This window comes from Meriones unguiculatus, chromosome 11 (assembly GCF_030254825.1).
Source record: "Meriones unguiculatus strain TT.TT164.6M chromosome 11, Bangor_MerUng_6.1, whole genome shotgun sequence".
Lineage (NCBI taxonomy): Eukaryota > Metazoa > Chordata > Mammalia > Rodentia > Muridae > Meriones > Meriones unguiculatus.
The window spans coordinates 15,905,187-15,930,142 of record NC_083359.1 but is presented as its reverse complement, the minus strand read 5'-3'; the positions used below and the strand labels follow the sequence as shown (position 1 = coordinate 15,930,142).

General features: G+C 48.6%; 1 protein-coding gene across 3 annotated transcripts in view; it reads right to left on the bottom strand.

Annotated features, from left to right (window-relative positions):
- The window catches only part of Anxa6 (annexin A6), a 50,649-nt gene extending 40,072 nt beyond the window's left edge, over positions 1-10,577 (bottom strand). For 2 of the 3 annotated variants that reach the window (XM_021634584.2, XM_021634585.2), the window contains exon 1: positions 10,446-10,577. The gene's annotated coding sequence lies outside the window, so the exon portion shown is untranslated. The remainder of the gene's footprint in view (positions 1-10,445) is intronic. The other variant, XM_060363689.1, reaches the window with a different exon arrangement.
- Positions 10,578-24,956: the final 14,379 nt, after the last annotated feature.

The following is a 24,956-nucleotide window of genomic DNA, read 5'->3' as shown; positions in this document are numbered from 1 at the left end:
CTTTGCCATGCAAATTTGAAGAAGCAGGAATTCCCAGGTATCTCCCTGAGGACATCATCTCAGCTTGGGTCTGTTGCATTCACCCATCTACTCCAGGCAGCAATGCTCTGCACCCCGAGACCACAACAGGACACATTCAAGACTGGACAGTCCAGTTTTCATGGGCCCTGGTGATAAACGCACCCCCTGTGGATTACAATAAGCATCCGGAGGAAAGGCAATGTGCAGGACAAGAGGTATCAGGATTTAACCCTGGGTGGTCAGTCAGAGTTCTCATGCAGATGCCCAGGTCAGAGGCAACAGAGAGCTCCCTGTGACTGAGGTGGCAGCAGGCAGAGGATGGTGACTGACATGATGGCCGAGCCAGTGCCTGAGGCCGCTGTGAAGACCTTACTCTGATGGAACAAGGCCGTCACCGTCACCGTCACGGGGGATTTAAACAAAAGGGATGAACTATCTCATTGAAACTGGGTAAGGACTATGGGCTGGAGGTGTCAGGGGCAAGAGCTACAAGGAAGGAAACAGGGACACAGGTGTATTACCTATAAATAAATGAAATGGGGAATCCAGGCCGTGGGGCAGAGCTGAGCTGAGCTCACAAGCATTCAGCAGAAAGGCAGGAGATGCGAGTTAAGCAATCAGGACCACTGCACTCCGCCAGAAGCGGCTGGTGTAAGCTTAAAACAGCTCCATACTGCTTTGTAAGAGTAAAAATAACTTACTTGCAAGGAATGAACTAGAAAGGCACAGGGAACTACAGAGACCTGCAACTCAGCACTCTCCAGCCCTACACTTCCCCCCAACTTAGGAGATCTCTCTGCTGGGGGGGGACCTGGATTACTTCTAGCACAGAGCAGACAAATCAGTGGTGGTGGTATCCATTGCAGGGGAGGGATGTTATCAGTTTACCTCCATGTCACCACTGTCGGAGTACTGTCTCCCTAAACCGCAGTCAGCACGGGGTGGTCATCTCGTGATGCTGGGCTTGGGGGGTGGGGTGGAGGACAGAGATCCACCAGCAATTGCAGCTTAGCTGCAGGAAACCCTGCTGTTGTCCTGGCAACCAGAGGCCCCTTGGTATAAAAGCACAGCTCTCACCAGGAAATGGAAACCTCACAGGGAAGGGGTGACGTCTAGAAATGGGCTCAGAACCAGCTCTGGGGTTTCCCCAAGCCTGGAGGCTCAAGGGCCAGTAGGTAAAGGAACCCCCAAACCGCCAGAGACCCAGGGGATGAATGAGGCCCAGGAAGTGAGCTGAACCCGGGGACGGAGGGCTGGGCCTTGTCACTTGAAGGCTTAGGCACTTTCCTTTGGCCCAGTTGCTGGAAACTTCAGCAGCTGGCTGGCGCCCAGGCCCATCTGGACAAGAGCCCCTTTCCACAGAGTGCTCGCTCCAAGGAGGGGCCCTGCCATGCCTTTGGGGAAAACTCCAAGGGCAGTTTCTGTGTGCCTGTTGTGGGCCTGCCTCCTGGGTATGCAGAAAGAGAGCCTCTTTGGTAACTTAGCGTACAGATTGCATGCAGTCCAGAGGGTCAATCTGGTCCATTCCAACAGGAAACCTGAAGGCTGAAGCACAGAGGCTAGCTGTCTGAGCACTGGGGCCCTCCCGCAGCAACCTATATTCCACAGCCTCAGGTTGGCTGTGCAGCCACTGGCCTACCATCTGAGCTGAGGCCTGGACCAGCTGTCCTCCAAGCCCCTCTCCAGATGGCCAGGACTTAGCCAGCAGCTCTGCCTCAAAGTCCTAGGTCACAGCAGGCTTCTACACAGCTGGGGAAAGACCAGGGTATGTGATTCCAGCTCGGTTCCCTCGCTGGGCCTTAATGAAATAAACTCAATACACAGCTGCCATCTTTGGGAAGATCCAAAATCAATATGAAAAAACTTTTCTATATTTCAGTGAACGGTTTTCACAACAGAATGCTGGGAAGGCTCTCCCCAGATTTCAGGACTCCTCAGCCCTCCTTCAATTTCTAACTTTTACCAACTTACCTAAAACAGGTACTTGAGACTGGTAAAAATGGCTTCTCCCTCCTCAGAGCCCTAAGTCTCTTCTGATCTGAGCACCCAAGGAATTGGTTCATTGCAGAACAGTGCCCCCACCTCCACCCTTGGGCAATGACCTGCATGTTTTTGTTTTTGTTTTTGTTTTCTGGATGGCCAGCATCACTATTGACTTGCTTGGTAGCTTGTGACTATTGTGGTCTTTTGTTGAGGACAGAGTCCTACTGCCCAACCTAGTGAGTGTCCAGGGCCACTGTGTCCCCTGAGCTCTGACTTACGCAAGATGTTTAAACTGAATCTCCGTTTCTGCAAAGACATGTTGGAATTCCAATATGAACTACGAAACAGCATATGAAAAATGCTTAGTAAGACTGCCTGGCACAATGGAAAAAAACCAAACGAACACTTGGTTGTTTTTATTGGGATGAATTTAACATGGCAATAAACAAAGGCTTCGAAGTCAAGATCCCTGAGTTCAAATCCTGACACTGCAAATGCCCACTTCAGGACTTTGAGATGGTCATGTCACTTCTCTCCCCTCTCCGCCTCAGTTTATTTCAGAAATGGGAAAACTGTGAGGTTTTCTTAGGATATTGCAATATAGTGTGCAGAGACTACACCTTATGGACCTCTAAAACAGCCCACATGAAAATAATTAAAATTTTTTTTTTTTTAGGTTTCTTTATTTTATATGTATGAACGTTTTGCCTGTAGTAGGTATGTGCATCACGTGTGTGTCTGTGTTTACAGAGGTCAGAAGAGGGCATCAGATCCCTGGAACTGGAGTTACAAATAGCTGGGAGTCATGCAGATGCTATGTCCTCTGCAAGTGCATTAAGTGCTCTTAGCCACTGAGCCTCTCCAGGAAAAGGTATCTTTTAAAATATTTCTTTTTTTTTTTTTAATTTTTGAGACAAGGTTTCTCTGGGTAACAAGCCCTGGCTGTCCTGGACTCACTCTGTAGACGAGGCTGTCCTTGAACTCAGAGATCTACCTGGCTCTGCCTCCTGAGTGCTGGGATTAAAGGCGTGCACCGCCATGCCTGGCTTTCTATTTATGGTTATATGTTTATGTCCACCCAGATGCGTGTATGCCACCCATGAGCAAGTGTGTATTGAGATTAGAAGAGGGGGTTGGATTTCCTAGCACAGTGGCTCTCAACCTTCCTAATGCTGTGAACCTTTTAATACAGCTATTTTCATGTTGTGGTGACTTCCAACCATAAAGTTATTTTCGCTGCTGTTTCATGGTGCTAATTTTGCTACTGTTAGGAATTGTCATGTAAATATCTGTGCTCTCTGATAGTCTTAGGCTACTCTGTAAAAGTGTTGGTTGACCCCCCCCAAGGGGTCACAACCCACAGGTTGAGAACCCCTGCCCTAAGGGCTGGAGTTATGGAAGTTGTGAGCCAAACAGCCTGGGTGCTAGGAACTAAACTTGGGAGGAACCTCTGGAAGAGTTGCAAGTGCTCTTCACCACGGAGCCATCTCTCTGTCCTCAGATTGCTTGCTTTCGGGTCAGTTTGGTTTTATTTTTATCGAGACAGGGTCTCTTGTCTGCCAGGCTAGCCTTGAAGGCTAGCCTTCAGATGATCTGACCCTCAAGATTCCACGTGCCAAGTGCTGGATATCTGTACCCAATTTATACAGTGCTGGGGACTGAAGCCGGGGCTGGCTTCCAGGGTGCTAGCGAGCAGCCTACCGACGGAGCCACACCCACAGCCAGCCCAATATATTTCTGTGGCATACGTGAAGCTGGCCATTCGGAGGAACTGCAGACATCTGCAGCTAGGGCGCAGGCTCCCCGGGGCTGCTTTTTTGCAGGAAGCTATTCATTTCTGCTCACATCAGTAGCCAGTAGGTTCAGGCAGAGGCATTTCTCATTACCCCCCCCAACACTGTCTACAGGAGGACAGTGGAGGTCTGACTGGCCCAGCTGGAAATAACCGCAGGTTACCCTGACCTGAGAGACTTAATTTGTGTTATAAGCCTGGGCCACTTGTTTTCCCCTAGAAGCCTGACTCCATCCCTTTGTTTACCTCACTGAAGGGCTCCACCAGCCTGCCCCACTTTATCATTTTTGTGGTTTTGAGACGGAACCTTATTATGTAGTCCAGGCTGGTCTGAGACAGGGGACCCTTCTCCCTCGGTCTCCTGCGTGCACCTCCAACAGCTCCCTTGCCTCTCTTTGGGTGCCTAGCATTAGTGCCTATACATATTAATCCATGCACATAATTATGTACATAATTATGTACTTATTTCCCTCCTAAACCGTATAATTTCAGTTCATTTCAGAGATGAGAATAATTAAAACTGGCAGTTAGAAGCAGGAGATTTGGTGCACAACTTTACTCCCAGAACTGGAGAGGCAGAGGCAGGCGGATATCTGTAAGTTCAAGGCCAGCTTGGTCTACACAGTGATGTCCAGGACAGCCAGGGCTATGCAGCTTTACTCTGTCTCAAAACCAAACCAAACCCTGGCCAGTAAGACGGCGTCACAGGTAAAGGCACATGCCATGCAAGTCTGGCGACCTGAGTTCAATTCCGAGACGGAAGGAGAAAACAGACTCCACCAAGTGGCCTTCTGGCCCCCACATGTCTCTCTCTTTCTCATAGCACTGGTAATAAACATTTTTTAAATGATTGGAACCTTGGAACTGTCCTCCATCTATCTCTGTGTGTGTGTGTGTGTGTGTATGGGAGAAGGGAGGTTGTCTCCCTTCTTGTCTCCCTCCCTAAGCTAGAAATGCCCCCCCCACTCTTATTTATCTATCCAACCTTCTAGAACCTGGATCAGTGTTTCTCCAGTCCAGCTTTATCAAAACAACCTGAGGTCTTTGCCGAAAGGCCAACCCTGAAGGCTGATAACGTTTCTGGGCCAGTGTGGCCAAGAAAGTGACTGGTTTCTGCAAGACTCAGCTGTTACCTCAACAGGGAAGCCAGGGAGATCTCCATCCCCACAGGCTCCACCCCTTCCCTCCCCTGACTGGCTTGTGGTCAGCCACTGAGGATTTACCATTCGTGCGTGGCTGGAGGTCACTGGCCTCTCATGCACTGGCCTTTCTTCATGGAGAAGAAAAAGGAATCTGTCTTCAAAGAAAACCTCACAAGATTATCTGATTCTAGTTTCTCTGTCTTCAGGCTCTTTAAAGCTCAGCAAGCTGTAGGTGACTAATGTTCACACACAGTAATTCTAATAACAGGTACATTCCACTCTCTCTCCCCTCCCCCTTGGGTGGAAAAACCAGTTTTGCCTCTAAGTGTGTATTCCTTTCAATATAAAGGTGGCTATTGATTCCATTTGGAGCTGGTTACTAACATCTGCTTCGACTAGTCACTGATTGATTATAAGTAGAGTAAACTCTTAGGCAAAAAGAACATTTTTCTTTTATTGCATGTGATTCACGGCTTGGCCCTGTTTGGGGACATTACTGCATAGCTATCGTGCCCACTGTAACCCTCTGGAGAGGTTAACCTCTGCCTCCAGCCAGGGTGGCACTTCTTGAAGGTTTTCTTGCACGGGGCTAAGAAACCAATCCTTCGAGGATGCTTTTCCTCAAGAGCACAAGCCTCTCACTCTGCTCACAAGGAAACTGACTAAACCCAAGGTCTAAACTAAATCATGCCCCCTCCATCTCCATCTGGAGTCTGTCTATCTGTCTCTTTTTCTCTGGCTGAAAGTACAGAGCTAAGTACCATCCTGAACCCCTGCTCTGGCATCACCTTAGATCCCTGAATTCAGAATAAAACTGTGCAGAACAGATCGCCCTGTGAAAGAGAACTCGTTCCACGAGGGTGAGTTGCACCCTGGGGCAGAAGTGGTCAGCCAGTGGGATCCAGGAAGAGCTCCTAAAGCAATGGCATTGATAATGATGACAGAGGCGAGGCTCCTAAGAACCCCCTAGAAGAACCAGAGCGGAGATAAAGAGGACCAGGACTGGTTGACAGTGAGCATATTTTGCCCCAGCGCTTCCTCTGTCCAGACTTAGGGCTCATGTCAGTATCCTGAAAACGGTCTTCGTGTCTCTGCCTTCCTCAGTTCGTTCTTCCTCCCAACTTGGTCATGTTGGATAAACTTCCTTTTAACATTTTTTTTTTTCCACACCATTACTGGTCTCTAACTGATTTGTTGGGACCAGATGGCTGAGCCTTCGTAGCTAGGGCCGAGGGCTGAGGAAGCCCAGGTTTACATGATAAAACTTCAGTTACCGTCACAAGAAGTTTCTTTAGTGACAAGAGGTTTCTTTAGTGACACCCTTGAAGTCACGGTGGGGATGGGGTGGTGGGGGGGAATGGAACCACTAAACCAAATTGCTTGGCTCTCCATGCCATGCCGTGGCCAGAGGGGAAATGACCTGAGAGGTTGGGTAACTTGTCCAGGTCCATAGAGAGAATTACTGATTAACTGGGGACTCGTGAGAAAACAAAACAAAAGAAAAAAAACCCCTACCAGCAGCTTAGGCTCGGTGGTGGGAGCTGGGCTAGGGCAGAAAATGGGATAGACCGTGCCCGTGGCTCTGGCAGCCCAGTGGCACCCAGTGCTGTCGTCTTCCTGCACAGATTATAATAAACTTTTCACCTCACGACAGTTTGGTTCTTTCCTTCCATTGTGTGGGTACTGGGGAGGATTGAACTCAGGTCACCAGGCTTGGCAGCCAGAGCCTTTACCTGCTAAGCTCTCTTCTTTACCCTTCAATCCACTTTTAAAATAAACAGAAGAAGTACATGTTGGTAGGTTGAGGTGTAGCTCAGTCATTAGAACACCTGTCTGGCATGCACAAGGCCCTGGGTTTGACTCCTAGCACCACATAAAACAGGTACGATAGTACATACACACAAGCAGACCCGGCACAGAGGATTACAAATCCATCATCAGCTACATAGCAATTTCAGGGCCAGCCTGGGCTACATGAGACCCTGTCTCAAAACAATTTTAATAGCAGAGTCTGAGCACTTTCCTTTCCTTAGAAAGTTTTGGTGCCTTCTGGGGTTAGTCTACTGTACTACTTAAAAGGCTGTGGTCTTCAAAAATCCTTTTCAGGTTGGATATGTACTTTAGGGTAAATTATTTATCTTGCATGTATAAGTCCTTGGGTTCCATCCATACATAACCAAAAAAAGACAGCTTTAGAAAAGCCTTTTTCCTTTTCTTATGGGCTCCGCTCAGCCAGAAAGAGCATCTGATGCAGTAGGATACAGCACTCCTGTCCCTCCCACCTCCACTCCATACACTCAGGTTTCTTCGAGAGCAGTGTTTTCTGACTGCTGACCTACAGCCATTGATCCCCAGCTGGACGGGGCCCCAGGCATTCATCCGGCTGCCCCAGGATCAGAAATGGCCTGACTTGGGTTTGAATCCCATATGATGTAACTTTGTGAACGGCCATAAGGTCTAGCATCTCACAGAACTCCAGGAGTCCTGAGATCAAAGCCCCAAGGTTATTTAGAATCTGTGTGGTAAGGTGCGAAGGGCCTGAGTTCAAATGCCCAGTACCCAGGTAAAAGCCCTGCCTACCATCCTACTGCAAGATGGCAGGCAGAGACAAGAGAATCCATGATAGCTCAAGGACCAGTGGCTAACAAAGAGGCCCTGTCTCGTACGGAAAATGGGGGTAAAAACAGCTTCAAGATGGCTCAGCAAATAAGAAGCTGATGACCCATGTTCCATCCAGGACCCACAATATGGAAGGAGAGGACCAACTTCTACAAGTTGTCTTCTGACCTTTGCATGCATGCCATGGCACAAATGTTCATACACAAATAAATAAGTGTAAATAAAAATATTAAAAAAAAATCCATAAAGAGTATGGTCAAGGTGTAAAGAATAAAGAAAAATTATTATTTGTTGTTGTTGTTGTTTTTAAGACAGGGTCTCTCTCTGTATGGACCAGTCTGGTATCAAACTCAGGAGTCTCTGCCTCCTGAGTGCTGGGATTAAAGGCAAAGGCCTGGACTACCACACCAGGCAAGAATGAAGATGAGCGCACACAACGGTTCCTTGCACAGAAAGTTTGTGCACAGGAGTGCTATGCAAGGGTTACAACTATTCTTTACTTTTCTTTTGGGATGGGGCCTCCTGTATCCAGGGTGACTTTGAACTTCCAGATCCTGCAGCCTGCGCCTCTGAGTGCTGGAATTACAGATACACAGTTTATGCCTCCCTGGGGAAGAAACCAGGGTTTCCCCATGTAAAGGAACACGTCTCCAGCCACTTCTTTACATTTGAAGGCTATGTATGGTGTCTCTCTCTGTGCAATGCTCTGATACCAGCATTTAACAAAGCAAGGGTTCCCCAAGTCTACTCAGCTGGAAGGGTTCCATCAGTGACAATGCTGGCTTCAGGACACCAGCCTTGAGAAAGAGGAACCCGGGGCTCAGGTGGCCTCCTGAGTACCACACCCTTCTGAGGTTACCCCAGCAGCACTAGCGCCTCCACACAGAGCACCCTACGGTTTACAAGGCATTTTCATATCTGCGGGCTCCATACCACAAAAAGGTATCAGCACTCCTTTTACAGATGGGGGAGTCTGGGCTCACAGAACTCTGGGGTCAACACACACAGCTCTGCAGGGGGAAGTCTCGAGAGGACATTCCGAAGACAAATGGAATGCAGGATGTAAACAGAAGAGGCTGGATTCTAAGCCAAGCAAGCTAGGATACAACCCTCATTTCCCACCCTCCATATAGCAAATCTATGAAGCCCACATCCTCAGCGTTGACCTCACCCCGGAAGTCTGTTGAAGCTGGCTAGAGGTGCACAAAGCCACCACTGAACCTGAATGGTAAAGAACCACCACCCAGGCCCAACACATCTTACCAGCCAGGGGCCTAGGTACAGGCTTCCTCCTGCAGGGAGGAAGGAATCAAGGTGGGGAGGTGCGCAGCTTGTGGGTGGAGGGGCAGAGACGGGTGGGGCTAGGCCTGGTGTCCAGGACTCCTCTGGGAGCTGCAGTGCAGATGCATGCAAGGTCCCTGGCAGCTCTCCAGCGCTGCAGTCCCTTCCTCCCAGCTCCACCCTGACCCCCCCACCAGCATCTCCATTCTCAGGGCAAATCCACGTTCTGTCCAGCTGTTGCAAATAGGTTCAGGATCCCAGCAGAGAGAGAGGCTCACGAACAAAGGACAGGAAGTAAAGGGACATGGTTGAGTGACACTCGCAGCTGCAAGGGGATGGATGAAGGCGTTCTCTTCCCTCCATGCCCAGCCACACCCAGCTCCCAAATCTGAGACTAGATGAATGGGGTGGGGATAGGGGGAGCAGGGAGGGGTGAAGAAGCACCGGAAGTGGCAGCTACCTCAGCAGACTGCTATGGGGGAACAAGGGGCCCAGGCAAGCTGCAACCCATGGAAGTAGGAGAGGATTGCCCAGTGTCTTCGACAGGGCTTAGCGTCTGCGCCAGAACATCAGGGCGCACAGGGTTTGAAACGGTTGCAGATGAGGCAAGGCTGGAGACTCGGACTATCCTGTCTGGGGTGGGGACAGCAGTTTCAAGATGTGATCTAGTGGAGAGAAGGTGGAAAGGAGGGCAGATTCTCGGGGCGGGGGTGGTGGTGGTGGTGGTGGATGACACCAGGAGCCTTTACAAACCCAGGAGCCATATGCCCAAATTTGGAAGAGTCTGGAAGACCCACCAGAGTTTAGACAAAAGGAACGGGTAGGAGGAAGCCGAGGCCAGATTCACTCTCCTTAAAGGAGCTTTTCATCGCCCACACCTGTACTCAAGATTCCCCAACCAACAGCCAAATCAATGTACTTTCATAGGACTGCTCATCTAAAAATGGGGAGGGGGTTATCAGCCCCTGGGAGAGGGAAAGCGACGGGCTCAAGGCCACAGTGCAAGCTGGTGGTGGGATCTGAATTCGAGGTCAGTAAGAAGCATCTAAGGCCCTGGAGCATTGAGAAGGCACGGGGTTGACTTAAGAGAAGCAAAAGAAAGCGTGGGGCCTCTGCATCCTGCTAAGAGCCTCGGTGGCTCCCGGACAGGTGAGCAGCTCCAGTTGGGGTTGGTCCATCAGAACCCCTCGGGATAGATAGCTGGGTCCGTCCTCGGTGGCCAGCAGGGAGCCTCTCTCTGGGACCACACCACGAGCCGTCTGGCGCGCAGCATACAGTTCAATTCCTCAAGCTCTCCAAGTTGGGGAACTCACAGCCTCCCCCATCCCATGGTCCCTAGATCCGCTTTCCCTGTCTCCCCAAGTTTTTCCACCAGTTAAGGCAATTAGGCGCCCGGGGCCTTGGACCACACCCTCGACGGGGCCGAGTCTCCACCAACTCCCCTCCCCCGCAGGGGCGCTGTCACCCAGCGCCTCGGGTTCCCTCCTGGGACACACCCAGCCACAACACCCCGGGGTAGCCGCACCTCAGCAGGGGGCCAGCCAGGTGCTTGTCCCTAGTCCCTACAGTTCTGGACCCTGTGTCCTGCAGCTTCTCTGCACACTCACCGGGCTTGGGAGGCCTTGGGTCAGAGCGGACAGACAGACGCAGCTCGAAGCCCGTTAGCCCAGCAGCTGCCGCAGCGCAGGCTGGCGCACGGTGGCGGGGGACACGTGGCACGCACGGGCCAATCGGGCTCGCCTGCTGCCCGCCCCGCCCCGTTCCGCCCCATCCCCGGAGCTTCACTTTTGGAGTCTGGGAGTCACCAGCTGCAGGGACGGGCGAAGGGGAGGCGTCCTCCCGGGGAACCTGCAGCCTCCTACCTGGGGCTGTTCTGACCCCAGCCCTGGATTCAGCCTCCGGAGGAAAGGGGACTAGCCAAAGGCCACGCTGCCATCCAGAATTTGAAGTCAAGTTAGTGTCCTGCTCTGGACACTCTCTCCCACATTCCTGCCACTCACCAAAGCTTTGTTGAGAAACAGAAGATCTAGGTTCGCCAAAATTGAGACCTTACCGCGCTGATGAGATTCCGCGCATTCCTGTCTTATCAGGTCACCTGCATCGCAAGGAAGGGAAGGCCAGAGGACACAATGCCTCGCCCAGGGTCACACAGCTTGCAGATTGTGGGATTGGGAATCAAATTTAGGGCAGGTGACTCTAGAGGGATCCTTTGGCCTTGGGGTATGAGTTCTGGTCGAAGTGGAACCTACAAGAAGACCAGAAATTGGCTTCTAGATCTAGTTTGTGGGGACGTGGCACAAACTCTGAGAGTTCCTAGGGAACAGATGGTCTAGCTTTAACAGAGAAGGTCTTGCTGCTTGGTGGCCAGAGAGGACAGCAAACTTCTGTCTGTGAGCAGGTTCTTCTCTGAGTTTTTTAAAAAGGGGACTTCATCAGGGGCCAGTGAACTGGCTCAGCAGGCAAAGGTGCTTGCTGCCAAAACTGAGTTCGATCCCTGAGATCCGTGTCTGGAGCACACTTCCCTGCTCTGATAAATAAATAAAATGCAATTTTAAAAGTTAAAAAAAAATATCCTTGGAGTTACGTTACTAGTTCAGAGAGTAGTAAGCCTCTAGTAAGATCTGATTGGAAAATGTGTCCTCCATCTTTTCATTTCACCCAGTGAACATTTATTGAGCACTTGCTGCATGCTGGAGCAGAGTGAACAGGTGGGGTCAGCTGCCCTGCCCCACCCTTGGGACTTGCCAAAAGACAGAGGTTTCGATTGTTCTATGGGAAGCCTGGGGCTAAGGTGAAGGAAGCAGCACTTGGGGCAAGCTTGTTGGGCACTCTAACCTTCGGGATGAGGATGGGGAATGAAATGATGCAGCTGAGAAGAGCAGGCTCAAGTGGCAGACATTATCAGCAGAGTCTGTGTCCAAGCACTTAGAGGCCAAAGCAGGAGGATCAGAAGTTCCAGGTCACCATTGGCTCCATCCAACTTCAAGGCCAGCCTGGGCTACAGTGAGACTGTCTCAAAAACATGCAATAATAGGCTTGGGATTGTGGCTTAGTTTGTAGTGTTTGGTGTGCATGAAGCCCTGGGTTGAATTGCTAATACCACATGAAATCAGACTTAGTGGTACACACTTATAATCCCAGTGCTCAGAAGGATCAGAAGTTCAAGGCCATCCTTAACCACATAGCAAGTTCAAGGACAGCTTGGCCACTCATGACTCTCTCTCAGAAAACCAAATAAATAAATATAAATAAGAAAATGAGAGGTGGGGAAGGGAGAAGACAGGCCCCGGCACGATGGGGTCAGTAGTCTCCTCACACACAGTCATAACTGCTGTCCTATACTGAGTATTTCCACGAGTCACAAGGCTGCATACTTCCCCCTTCGTTTAAACTAATGTACTTGTGTGTACACATGTGTGCACACACTCACCTTTGAGCACAAGTGCCATAGCGTCCATATAGATGTCAGAGGCCAACTTGCAGGACTTGGATCTCTCTTCCACCATGCAGGTCCTGGGAATAGAACTCACGTTGCCAGGCTTGGGGTCATGCTCCTTAGCCTGCTGAGCCATCCTCCCATCCCTGTAGACCCTTTAATTACAATGTCATATCTAATCCCATCATTTTGTTGATTGGATATTTGTTTAGTCAGCACCTACCATGTGCCAGGCTTTATCGCAGAAGGTTTATCAGCAAATCAAGATCTCTGCTGTCATGGAGTCTGCCTTCCAGCCCAGAGGAGATAGATACAGTATAGCAAACATGACAACATGTGGGCAGGGGGACAAAAACTGGACAAAGAAAAGGGAAAGGCAGGTGACATGTGTTCACTTAGGAGGAGATAAGTCAGCAGAACAGACACATGTTTGAAGAGTCCAGGCCAAGAAAATAGAGATGGGAACAGGGCTACAGTGATTGGAGACCAGAAGAGGTCCTGGGTGTTCAGCCAACAGGAGGCAGAGATGGAGGAGGGAATCAAGTCATGCAGGGCCTGGCATCCTTGGCATAGGGGGTGGAGGTGGGGCTGCTGGGTGTTGGGTAATGGACGGATGAGGGTTTAGTGCACCCACACTGTGTAAATGCTGTGTCTAACCCTGTGCCATTTGACTGCAAAAAGCCAGTGTCTTCTCAGCAGTCACTCCCCATTTCTCCTGAATCCAAGCACCAATTTACTTCCTCCTCCTCAGCCCCCTTGTCTGTTTTTTTTTTCTCCTCCTCTCCCTTCACTTCTCTCCTCCCCCACTTTTGGTCTCTAGAGACACATTTGAGGCTGGCCATGAACTCCACATGTAGCTGAGAATGACCCTGGACTTCTCATCCTTCTCCCTCCTAAGTGCTATGATTGCAACAGAGAACCACCACGCTCCCCACCCACCCGACAAGTTTGATTTCTATTTCTCTGCAATTTTTTTTTTTTTTTTTACCCAGTTCATTTAAATGGAATGATACATATGTAGCCTTTGTGGCCTTATTGGGCATGCTTTAGTGTAACAGGGCCCCGGGCCTTAGCACAACTGACTCCATGATGCAAGTGTCATTCAGGGCTATAAAACTCAGCACATAGACAAGTACCACCTGCCAAAATGAAAACAAAGGCCTAATCCATCAAAGTCCATACAGTCGCTAAATGAACTAACCTTCTAGCTAACTGCTCTCGTTAACTGAAGTATGTCAACCCAGGACATGGATTTTGTGCTTAAAAGCTCACACTGAGGAAGGCTCATTAGGATCCTGAACACCCAGTGTAGTCTCTGACCAGCTAGTAAGGACTTTCCATTGGCATAAATCCATGTCTGAGCAGTCTTCTCTGGTGGATTTCCCACATTAGTTCATCTACATTGCAGCACGTGTCTTGGTATTTTATGGCTGAGTAATATTCTGTTGGAGGAGTCCGCTGAATTTTGCCTTTCGGTTCACCTGTTGGAGGTATTTAACTCCATTTCAACTCTCTGGCTATCGTGACTGAGCCACTATTAACAGCTGGAAACAAGGACTTGAATGCCAGTATGTGGGTTCCCTCGTGTATTCACCTAGAAGTGAAACTGATGTGGCTGTATGATGATCTCTCTCTCTCCTCACAGCACTGAGTTGAAAGCAGGCCTCATGTGTGGAGGCAACACTCTCCCACTGAAGTACGTCCCTCCATGGTTAGCTTGCCGAGGAACCACATGGCTGATTTTCACAGCGGCCGCACCATCCGATATTCCCACAGCAATGCACAAAAGTGTTCAGACTCCAGATTTCTCCACATCCTTGCCAACACTGTGTGTACGTGTGTGTTGCTGGGCATAGAACCATGGGCCTGGCATGTAGTAGTCAGCTACTCCTAGTTATAACTCCTGCCCAACACCTGACTTATTTAGGTGTTGTTTGACAGGGTCTCCTGTAGCCCAGGCTGGCCTTCTGTTTGCAAGGTAGCTGAGGATGACCTTGAGCTCCTGACTGACTTCCACCTCCTGCGTGCTGCGATTACAGGTCGGCATCTGCATCCCTGATGCTTGGTGTATAAGGACTGGGGGTCTCACCTAGGTCTTTGTGTATTCTAGGCAAGTGCTCTACAACCAATAAAACACACTGTTCAGATTTCCCACTGTCTCTGGCAACTTTCTCATTAATATACAAATAGACTCTCAAATAGTCTCTGAGAACCAAAACGTCAAGGTTGGACATGGTGGCTCATACCTACACCCATAATTTCAGCATTCAGGAAGTAGAGGTAGGAAGAGCAGGAGTTCAAGGCCAGCCAGGGACACGGGAGACCTTAGAGGAGGTGTGCAATTGATGGAGAAGAGGCAGGGAGGAGTAATGACTGGGGTGATGGTGTAGAGAATGGGATAGCGTGTGTGAGCCTCATAGGGTCTTACTGTTCGGCCTGGGCTCTCGTGATCCTTTTGTATTGGCCGACTGTACCCTGGGGTATGAGTGCTCATCACCACAGACTGGCAGCACTCATTATATTTTACTGTAATTGTCAAATTTGACTTTTGTTTTTTTTGAGACAGGGTTTGGCTGTGTAGCCCTGGCTGTCCTGGAATTTGCTCTATAGATCAGGCTGACCTTGAACTCACAGAGACCCACCTGCCTCTGCCGTCCAAGTGCTGGGATTCAAGGTGTGTGCCACCTTGCCTGCTTGATTTTTTTTTTTTTTTTTTAAGATAGGGTTTCTTGTATCCCAGGATGGCTTCAAACTTTATATAGCTGAGAATAATCTTGAATGCCCGATCCTTCTGCCTCCATCTCCTCAGTGCTGGCTTATAGGTCTGCATGGCCATCAGCTTCCACTTAGTATTCCTGGCTTGCTGTATGTATAATCAAAACAATCACTTTTGCCTAACGTGGGCTGAAGAGGCTAGGCAGAATTAAAGGTTCCTTAGCCAGTTGGTGTTGGTACATCCCCTTAATTCCAGTACTCAGGAGGCAGAGGCAAGCGGATCTCTGAATTCAAGGCCAGCCTGGTCTGTAGAGTGAGTTCCAGGACAGCCTTTAGCTGCAAAGCTGAGTCTCGGGAGCAGAGGCACAGAGCGAGAAAGAAGGCTAATTAACGCTACCATTCTTTTTGGCTGAGCTCATTGTCTCTGCTTCTTGGAATCAGTCCTGAGAAAACAATCTGAAATATGGAGAAAGCTCTGAGGGCAACGCTGCATTTTTTAAGTACAAAGAGGGAGGCCCCTCCGCCGAGGAAATGTAAGTAAGCAGGTGTCGCATGCCCTTGCAGGCCGCTGGAGACAAACCCTGGAAGGAAGCAAGCCTCAGACGGCATCACGTTTTCGGCATTTTCCCAGGCTCCTTCCTCCACAGATTGGCCCATCCAGAGAGGTCTCTCTAAGGAGAGGGTGAGATGCATGACTCAGATCAGAACAATGCATCTGGACTGGGGATTTTCTCAACTGCCTCCCTTCTGGCCTTTAACTTGAGGCAAGGTTATAGAATCTTGCAGCGGTACCTGGAGAAGCGGATGCGGACACATACTGCCACCTGCTGGCTAGCTGCTGGATGGCGGCCAGGCAAGGTGGCAGCTTCCAGCAGGCTCCCCGCCTTGAGGTGGCCCCAGGAATCCAGCCTGGTAACATCTGGGGGACCGTCCTCAAAGCCCCTCTCAGGACCTGAATAAGAGTTAAGAATCTTAAAAAGGGGTGGGGGAGGGAGGGAGCATGGGGCTGGGAGACAGCTCAAGCTCAGTGGTTAAGAGCGCCTGCTGTTCTTCCGAAGGACTTGAGTTCAATTTCCAGCAACCACATCAGGCGCCTCAGAACTACCTGCAACTCCAGCCGTGCGTTGGGGAGAGAGATACCACTTCCTCTTATGGCCTCTACCATCACCAATACACAATCTGTCATATACACATAAATAATAAAATAATTTTAAAAAAAGACATGAAGTTATAGATAGGGAGGTGGGGTGGATCTGGAATAGTCATGGGTCCACATGATAACAACAAATTGTATAAAATTCTCAAAGAATTAATAAAAACACAACATTAATAGAAATGATAGGACTGATTCCCTCCATAGTTCTCCATCATTTGACATGAAGATTACTTCCTGCTATGGAATCCCAGCCATATAAAGACACTCACTTTGGGACAGGAGGTCACTTTAGGATTGGGTTCTGCTCAGTTGGTAGAGTACTTGCCTAGCTCCCATGTGGCCCTGGGTTCCGTCCCCAGCACTGAAGAAACTGAGCTGGGCATGGTGGCCCATGCTGTAATCTCAGGACTTGGGAAATGGAGGCGGAGGTGGAGGAAGGATCAGAAGTTCAAGGTTATCTCCACTTCACAGCAAGTTCAGCCCAGGATGCAGGAGACTACGAAAGTAAAAAAAAAAAAAAAAAGATGGGTCACTTTAGAGAGAAGCATCTTCAAACCCATTGGAGACAAAGACACAGTGGTTTGGTGATGTGTGGATGACAGGGGCGCGTGTATGCAGATTCACAAGGCCATGATGCTCAGTGCATCTAGCAGACAAGCCTGCAGAGAGTGTCACTATACTGGACGACACGGGCAGTCCCAGCACAACGATACCTGTGAACTCAATGTGCAAGAAAAGGAAGAGGTACACATGTTAGGTGTTGCTCTGATCACTGTGACCAAATACCAAGGAAGAGGCACGGTAAGGAGGAAGGATTTGTATTCACAGTTTGAGTAGATGCAGCTCCTCCCAGGGAGGAGGGGCAGCTGTTGGTTTGTGTCCCCAGTCTGGAAGCAGAGGGAGAAATGGTGGTGCTCCGCTTGCTTTCTCCTTTTCAGCCAATGCAGGGTCCCAGCTGATGGGATGGTGCTCCCACCTTCAGAGTCAGTCTTCCCACTTCAGTCAACCTTTTGGACACACTCACAGACACACCCTCAGGTGTGTTTCCTTGGTGACTGTAAATCCAGTCGAGGTGACAAAGAAGATTAACTATCATAGTATGATGAGAATGTGATATATGGGGCCGGAGAGATGGCTCAGTGGGAGCTCTGGCAGCTCTTCCAGAGGACCTGGGTTCAATTCCCAGCACCCACCTGGCAGTTCACAATTGTAACTCCAGTCCCAGGGGATATGATGCCCTCTTCTGACCTCCTCGAACCCCAGGCAATCATGAGACAGATATGCATAGACATACATACAAGGAAAACATTCATACATATAAAATGAACTAATTTTAAAATACTATAAAAAATTAAAAATGGAGCCCAGTGGTGGTGGTGGCACATGGCTTTAATCCCAGCACTTGAGAGGCAGAGGCAGGCAGAGCTCTGTGAGTTTGAGGCCAGCCTGGTCTACAGAACAAGATCCAGGACAGCCAAGGCTACACGGAGAGACCTTGTCTCAAAACAAACAAACAAACAAATAAAATAACCAAAAAAATATTAAAAAATGGGCTGGGCATGACGGTGCATGCTTTTAACAGGGCGACAAAGAAGGGCAGATCTGGATGAGTTCCAGGGGAACTACACCATGACAGCTTGTTTCAAGACAAAACAGCAAGCATCCTCCTAAACTCCCAGATGCTACTTCTGAGCTGGGCATGCTGGCACCTGCTTTTAATCCCAGCTCTCAGAAGGCAGAGCCAGGCTGATCTCTGTGAGTTCGAGGCCAACTTGGTCTACATAGTGAGTTCCAGGCCAGCCATGGCTACAAAGAGAAACCCTGTCTCAAAACAACAACAAAAACGAGGGATATCTGCACAGGGTACACCCTATGGAGAGGGCTTGTAGAACAGATGCTCCAGTGTCAGAAAGCAGATAAGAGTGTGTGAGCCCAGAGTATTAAAGTGCACTACCATGGACTTTAGGAACATTCTCGGGGGCTATGCTGTTTATAAAATACATTTTGCCAGGTGTGGGATGGCACACGCTGTAATACCAGCACTCAGGAGGCAGAGGCACACATTTCAGGCCAGCCTGGGACACTGCCATCACACCTCAAAGTCCCCCAGGACAGTTGGGAGCGGTCACCTCCTGTGGCAATGCCTTCTGTCCTGAGGAACTTGAGGGCCCTCCTAAGGAAGAGTCATTGATGACATTTGTACTTGGTGGGCTGTGGATAGGGCTCACTGAGGAATAGCTTTGCTTGCACAAACTCACTTGAGTGCCATCCTGGGATTCCACAGTAGAAGGAGAGAATCGATTCCCCATTCTCTGGCCTCCATACACCTGCTGGGGTGTGTGTAAAATGCCCTCAGTAATAAAAAAATAAAATAAATAAATAAATAAATAAATAATGCATTTACTGTAAGCAGCTACTGTTCCCTTCTCTTTTAAGGGAGTTGATGGTATTTTGGGGTCCAGGTGTCCATACTTTTCCAAGATTTTTTTTTTTTTTTTGAGATAGGTTTCCTTTGTGTAACAGACCTGGCTGTCCTAAAACAGTGTTACTCTGTGTAGCCTTGGCTGTCCTGGACTTGCTTTGTAGACCAGACTGGACTTGAACTGACAGGTACTCTCCTGCTTCTGCCTCCTGAGTGGCGCCACAGGTTCCCACATTTTTGAAGTGGGAGGTCTACAGGTCTGCTGCACCCTTCCTTGTGAATTTCCTTCCTCTGTTATTTTACAGGAGACAGAATCGTATTCTTTTTACGAAGCTCAGGCTGGCCTGGGACTCACAATGACTGTCTTGCTTCAGCCTCCCAATGTGGTAAGGCACAGCCTACCATGCCCAGCTAGAGATTTTCTTTGTGGTTCTACAGTTTCCTTCCTCTTCGTCAGTTATGTGCTCCTGTTCTGGAATTATCCAGTCCTTATGTGTTAGTTCCCCAGGAGCCAGGCTCGAGAGCTCGGCAGCCAGCCTTAATCCCACCCAGGGTGAGGTCACTTACCAGCTCAGCCACAGCTAGTTGATCTCTTCAGTCTCTTCCCCCTTGGCAAACCTTCTGAAGACACTCTTGAGTGTCTTCTCCCAGATGCCATCCATGCCTTGCTTGGTGATGTCACTGGAGCCTAAGTAAGGCTCTGGATGCAATTACTGGTGTTGGAATCCTTCTAGAGACGCACAGGAGCTCCTGCTCCTTGACTGCAGCAGCAGCAGCAGCATTAGGAGCAGCCTGGCAAAGGTCCTCTAAGAGGAGTGGCCTTCAAAGCTGCAATCAGTGCCTCATGCATGGGCTGGATCAACGTGGTGGCAGTGGATGGAGGAATGCCAAGCTCATCAGGGACTGGGGACACAGCTCAGTTTGTAGAGTGTTCATCAAGCTTCCATGAAACCCTGAACTCAGTCCCCAGTGCTGACATAAACAGGGTATTGTGCTGCATGACTGTAATCTCAGCATTTTGGAGGTAGAAAAAGGAGGATAAAGGGTTTGAGGCAGGCTGGGCATGGTGACGCATTTAATTCCAGTACTCAGGGAGGCAGAGGTAGGTGGATTGCTGTGAGTTTGAAGCCAGCCTGGTCTACAAAGCAAGACCAGGACAGCCAAGGCTCTGTTACACAGAGAAATGTCTCTGTCTTGGAAAAATAAAAACAAAAACAAACAAAAAACAGAACAACAACAACAATAACAACAAATTTCAAGGATATCTCCAGCAAAGAAAATTTAAGGCCAGCCTGGTCTGCAGAGTGAGTTCCAGAACAGCCAAGGCTATACAGAGAAGCTCTGTCGGGGGGGGGGGGGGGGGAGGAGAGTTTCCTAGGTCATGTGTCTCTTCACATCAATAGAACAGTAACTAAGACTGAGTGACCCTAGCACATTTGTTAACTGCCTTTTTTTTTTTTTTTTTTTAACCTGAAGAATCCAGAGGCACCAATCATCCAGCACCAACTAGCTCCTGGCAATGAGACTAAATACAGGCACTGAGCTCCTGATCCTCCTGCTTCTGCCTCCCAAGTACTGGGATTGCAGGTGGGCCCCACCATGCCTCCATGTGTTGTCATTTTTGTTCATTGAGCAAAGGTCTGGTCCCTTCATAATGGGAGGTGGAAGTTCTGCTGGGTTCTATGACTACATTTTCATACACATAGTAGGAGAATAAGATGAGTTTGATCTTAAGGTTCCTCTTATTTTTGTATGATAAAGCTAGAGTTTTGAACATTCTAAGGCTTCACTTACTCCTTGGAGAACCTATGACTCTTAGCTCCCTGCTCTGGAAGTCCAAGAAACCACAACACACTCAAGGGTCTAGTAGGAGACCACATCTCCTTAAATTGTCCTGTGTGTGTGTGGGTGAAAGTTCTTCTTCTAAACTGGGAGATAGTTCAGTGGTTAAGGCACCTGCCTTGCAAGCATGAGGACCTCAGCTTGATCCTTAGAACCCACATAAAATCCAGATACAGTGGAGCGTGCCTATAATCCCAGGGCAGGGGAGCCAGAGATGGGAGGATCCCTAGGGCTAAATGGCCATCCAGTCCAGCCTGACTATGAACTTCAGGCCAACAAGAGACCCTGTTTCAATGGAGGTAGATGACATTCCTAAGAACAACGCTCAAAGTTGTTCTCAGGCTTACACACCTACACACACACACACACACACACACACACACGCACGCACACACACGAGTTCTTCTAAGCCTGGATGTAGCTTGCCTGACTAGGTTTTATCACTCATCTATGCTTCCTTCATGATCCATTCATTGTGGTTGAGACAAGGTTTCACTATGTAGCCCTGGCTTTCTTAGGAGTCACTATGTAGACCAGGCTGGCCTCCAACACACAGAAATCTACCTGCCTTTGCTTCCTGAATGCTGGGAACAAAGGTGTGTGTCACCACACCCACAATAATTTCATTCTTGATATCATTCACTATACACTCAGCTAATACATGACAAATGAAAACCAAGTGATGTGTCACTTTTAAACTTGAATACGCCAAGATAGTTCATTTCCAAGGCTGTCTTGTCTATTCCAGCCACATGTTCCTAACCCCCTTGACTCACCCCCGACTAGACACAGGAAAGGAGTGACTTTTCCAATTTCATAATGTAGCCTGGACCACTTGTGCCCTGTCCTTTTGTCCTTGTCTGTCCTTTGTCCCTTTGGGAACCCTTGGACTAGAAAAGGTGAAGCTATGTTCCTGCTGTTGAAACCAGTCAGGGGTGATCATCTATTCACCCACGCATTTCTCCATCCATCCATCCATCCATGTGCTCATCCAGGTACTCATCCACCCATAAATATACTAACCCATATATCCTTGTATCTATCCACTCACCAATTCCATCCATGCATCTACATACATGTATCCATATAACTATTGCTCCATCCATCTACATATCCACCTATCTACCCATTGATGCATCCATTCATCAACTTATCCACCTATCCACTCTCTCATCTATCCCCTAATCCAGCCACTCAGAATCTATTTCTCCATCTACTCATCCATCCACTCACTTATCCATCCATCCATCTATCCATCCATTCACCAGCACATTTCTAAGGCCATAAAGTGCCAGGCACCTTGCTAAGGTGTTGGCAATCAAGTATGAGTGATCCGGGTTTTGGTCCAACTTTGAGGAACATAAGCTTACCCCGGAAGGACTAGAGACAATGGTCCTAGAGTAATCACACAGGTTCTTATACAGATGCACACTGTGAAAATTACAGTGGGATGGAGAGAAACAGGTGCTCTGAATAATTTCAAGAGGTCAGGCTATACCTAGGATTTATGGCACACTCAAAGATGTAAAGGGTAACTACCCAAAGTCCTGAGCAGATCCTGCATGCTGGATGTCTGGGAGACAGGAACATTATCCATGTGATGCTTATTCCTTGGAAACCACCAGCTTTTGTGGTCTGGAAAAACCTTAGCAACCCTTTGCAACTATAGAGTCTGAGGCAGGAAGCTAAACCACAGCTTCCCAAAGCTTCTTTCAAGCTTGTGGGATCAGCTGTTGAAGAACCAAAGAACCTGGAACCTTTCCTTGCTCAGCCAGCAGGTGGCAGAGAAGGCAGTGGGGCCCAAGCTCAGCTGAATTGCTCTTCCCCAGGCTGAATGCTATGCTCGGCAGAGAGAACTCATCTCCCCAGAACCCTGGGGGGATTCTCCAGGACAAGCCATCCTTAGGTGCAAAATTGTAAGTCTAAAAACAAAAAGCCCAAACCAAAAACATTACAAATATGCAAAGTATAAAACTATGAAGAAGAAAAGTGAGGGGCTGGAGAGATGACTCAAAGGTTCAGAGCACCGGCTGCTCTTCCAGAGGACCCTAGATCAGCTCCCAGCAACCACACGGCATCTCACAACTGTCTGTAACTCCAGTACCAGGGGACCTGACACACTCATAGAGACATAGATATAGGCAAAACACCAATGCACATAAAACAATAAAAGGAATAATTTTTTAAAAGATTTATTTTACATATATAAGTGCTCTATCTGCAGGTCACCATAACAGGATATCAGGTCCCAGGATAGATGGTTGTGAGCCACCATGTGGTTGCTGGGACTTGAACTCAGGACCTCCGGAAGAACAGACAGTGCTCTTAACCAGTGAGCCATCTCTCCAGTCCCAAAAGTGGAATCATTTAAAATATTTTTTAAAAAAAAGAAGAAAAATGAACTCCTTAAACTATGTCATAGCCCTGCTCTTTTGTTTGAGATGAAGTTCCATGTAGCCCAGGCTGGCCTCCAATTCATTATGTAATCAGGGAAGACTTTGAGCTTCTGATCCTCCTGCCTCCATGTCCTTAGTGGTTAAGGTTACAGTTTTGTGCTGGCTCACTGGGCTTATGCATTGTGGGGGATTGAGCCTGGGGCTTTGTGTATGCAAAGCAAGTGCTACATCACAGTATTAGTATTAAGGTTTTTTTCATAATTGTTTTTTCCTCCCATGGGATTTGCTGTTTAAAAAGGTTCTACCTATGTCATTTAAGCAAAAATGCTTTTAGGGACATCAGCTTTGAGAACAAAGGTCAGTGTCAGCCCTATCTTAGGCTGCATGAGCCCAACTTCTGCTGTAGTGTAAACACAATCACAGACAATACGTGTGGACTTGTTCCAAGATGTCATTAATAGATGCTGAAACATGGATTTCAGATTACTTGTCATCGAATCTTATACTTCTTTCATTTAAAAATGTTAGTTTGGGAGCTGGGGAGATGGCTCAGAGGCTGCTCTTCCAGAGGTCCTGGGTTCAATTCCCAGCAACCACATGATGGCTCACAACCATTTATGAGATCTGGTGCCCTCTTCTGTTGTGCAGGCACTGTATACATAGACCTCATAACATAGTAAATATACAAATCTTTTTTTAAAAAAGCATACGCCTGCAATAGCAGTACTCTGGGAGGCAGAGGCAGGCAGATCTCTGTGAGTTTGAGGCCAGCCTGGTCTACAAATCCAGTCCAGGACAGCCAAGGCTACACAGAGAAACTCTGTCTGTTAAACAAAACAAAACAAAAGCCATTAGTTTGGGGTGGTCACCCTTCAATCCCAGCACTCAGGAGGCAGAGGCAGGCAGATCTCCATGGGTTTGAGGCCAGCCTGGTCTACATAATGAATTTCAGGTTGGCCAAGGCTACACAGTGAACCTCTGTCTCAAAAAAAAAAAAAAAAAAAAGTTAGGAGGATTGGAGCGATGGCTCATTCCAGTTCCATCACAGGATCACAGGGCTGGAGTTGTAGTCCCTCCACATTGGCAGACTCACACCACCTGCAAATCCAGCTTCAGGAGATCCAGTGCCCAAGCACACCTACTCAAGTGCACGCACACACATTTTAAAGTGGCACACTGGCTGCTCTTCCAGAGGACCTGAGTTCAGTTCCCAGCACCCATGCCAAGGGACTCGTAACTGTTTATGACAGAGCATCTGTCACCCAATTCTGGCCTCCCCAGGCACCTGCACACACGTGGCACACCCTCACAGAGACACATGCACATAAACAAAAACAAACCTTTTGTTGTTGTTTGAAGTAGGGTTTCTCTGTGCGTAGCGCTGGCTGTCCTGGAACTCACTTTGTAGATCAGGCTGCCCTCGAACTCACAGAGACCCTCCTGCCTCTGCCTCTCCGAGTGCTGGGATTAAAGATGTGTGCTACAACATCCGGCCAAATAAACCCTTTTTAAAAAAAAGTGTGTCGGTCCCCTTCTGCAGCCCACCAGAGGCGACCCTTCTGACAGATTCAGTCTGAGGAAATGATCTGTTCAAAGACGACTCTATAAGATATTTCAATTAGAATCGTCTTAGGGGGTGCTCAGAATGTGAAACCACCCAAATATCTTAGGCCAGTGGTTCTCAACCTTCCTAATGCTGTGAGCCTTTAATACAGCTCCTCATGACCCCCAACCATAAACTTTTGTTACTCTGTAACTGTAACTTTGCTACTGTTATGAATTGTAATGTAAATATCTGATATTTAGGGTATGTGATGTGTGACCCCCAAAGGGGTCTGAGGCCCACGTGTTGAGAACCACTGTTCTACAGTGAAGAAACTGTGAAACACACCATCGAAAAGATTAGCGCCTCCTGACAAGTATGTTTTGGCTATGATGATGTCCCCTATAGATTCACGTTTTACAAAAAACGTGGCTTCCAGGGGGTGGCGCTGTTTGGAAAGGTTTCAGACTCTCTAGGCCACTTCCTTGCTGGAGGAAACACGTGGTGGATGTGGGTCTTGAGGATTAACGGCCTTTCCCTGCGCCTCCTGAATGCTGATGCCACGTGTCAAGCAGGCCTCAGGCTCCTGCCACCATGATGGACTCTAT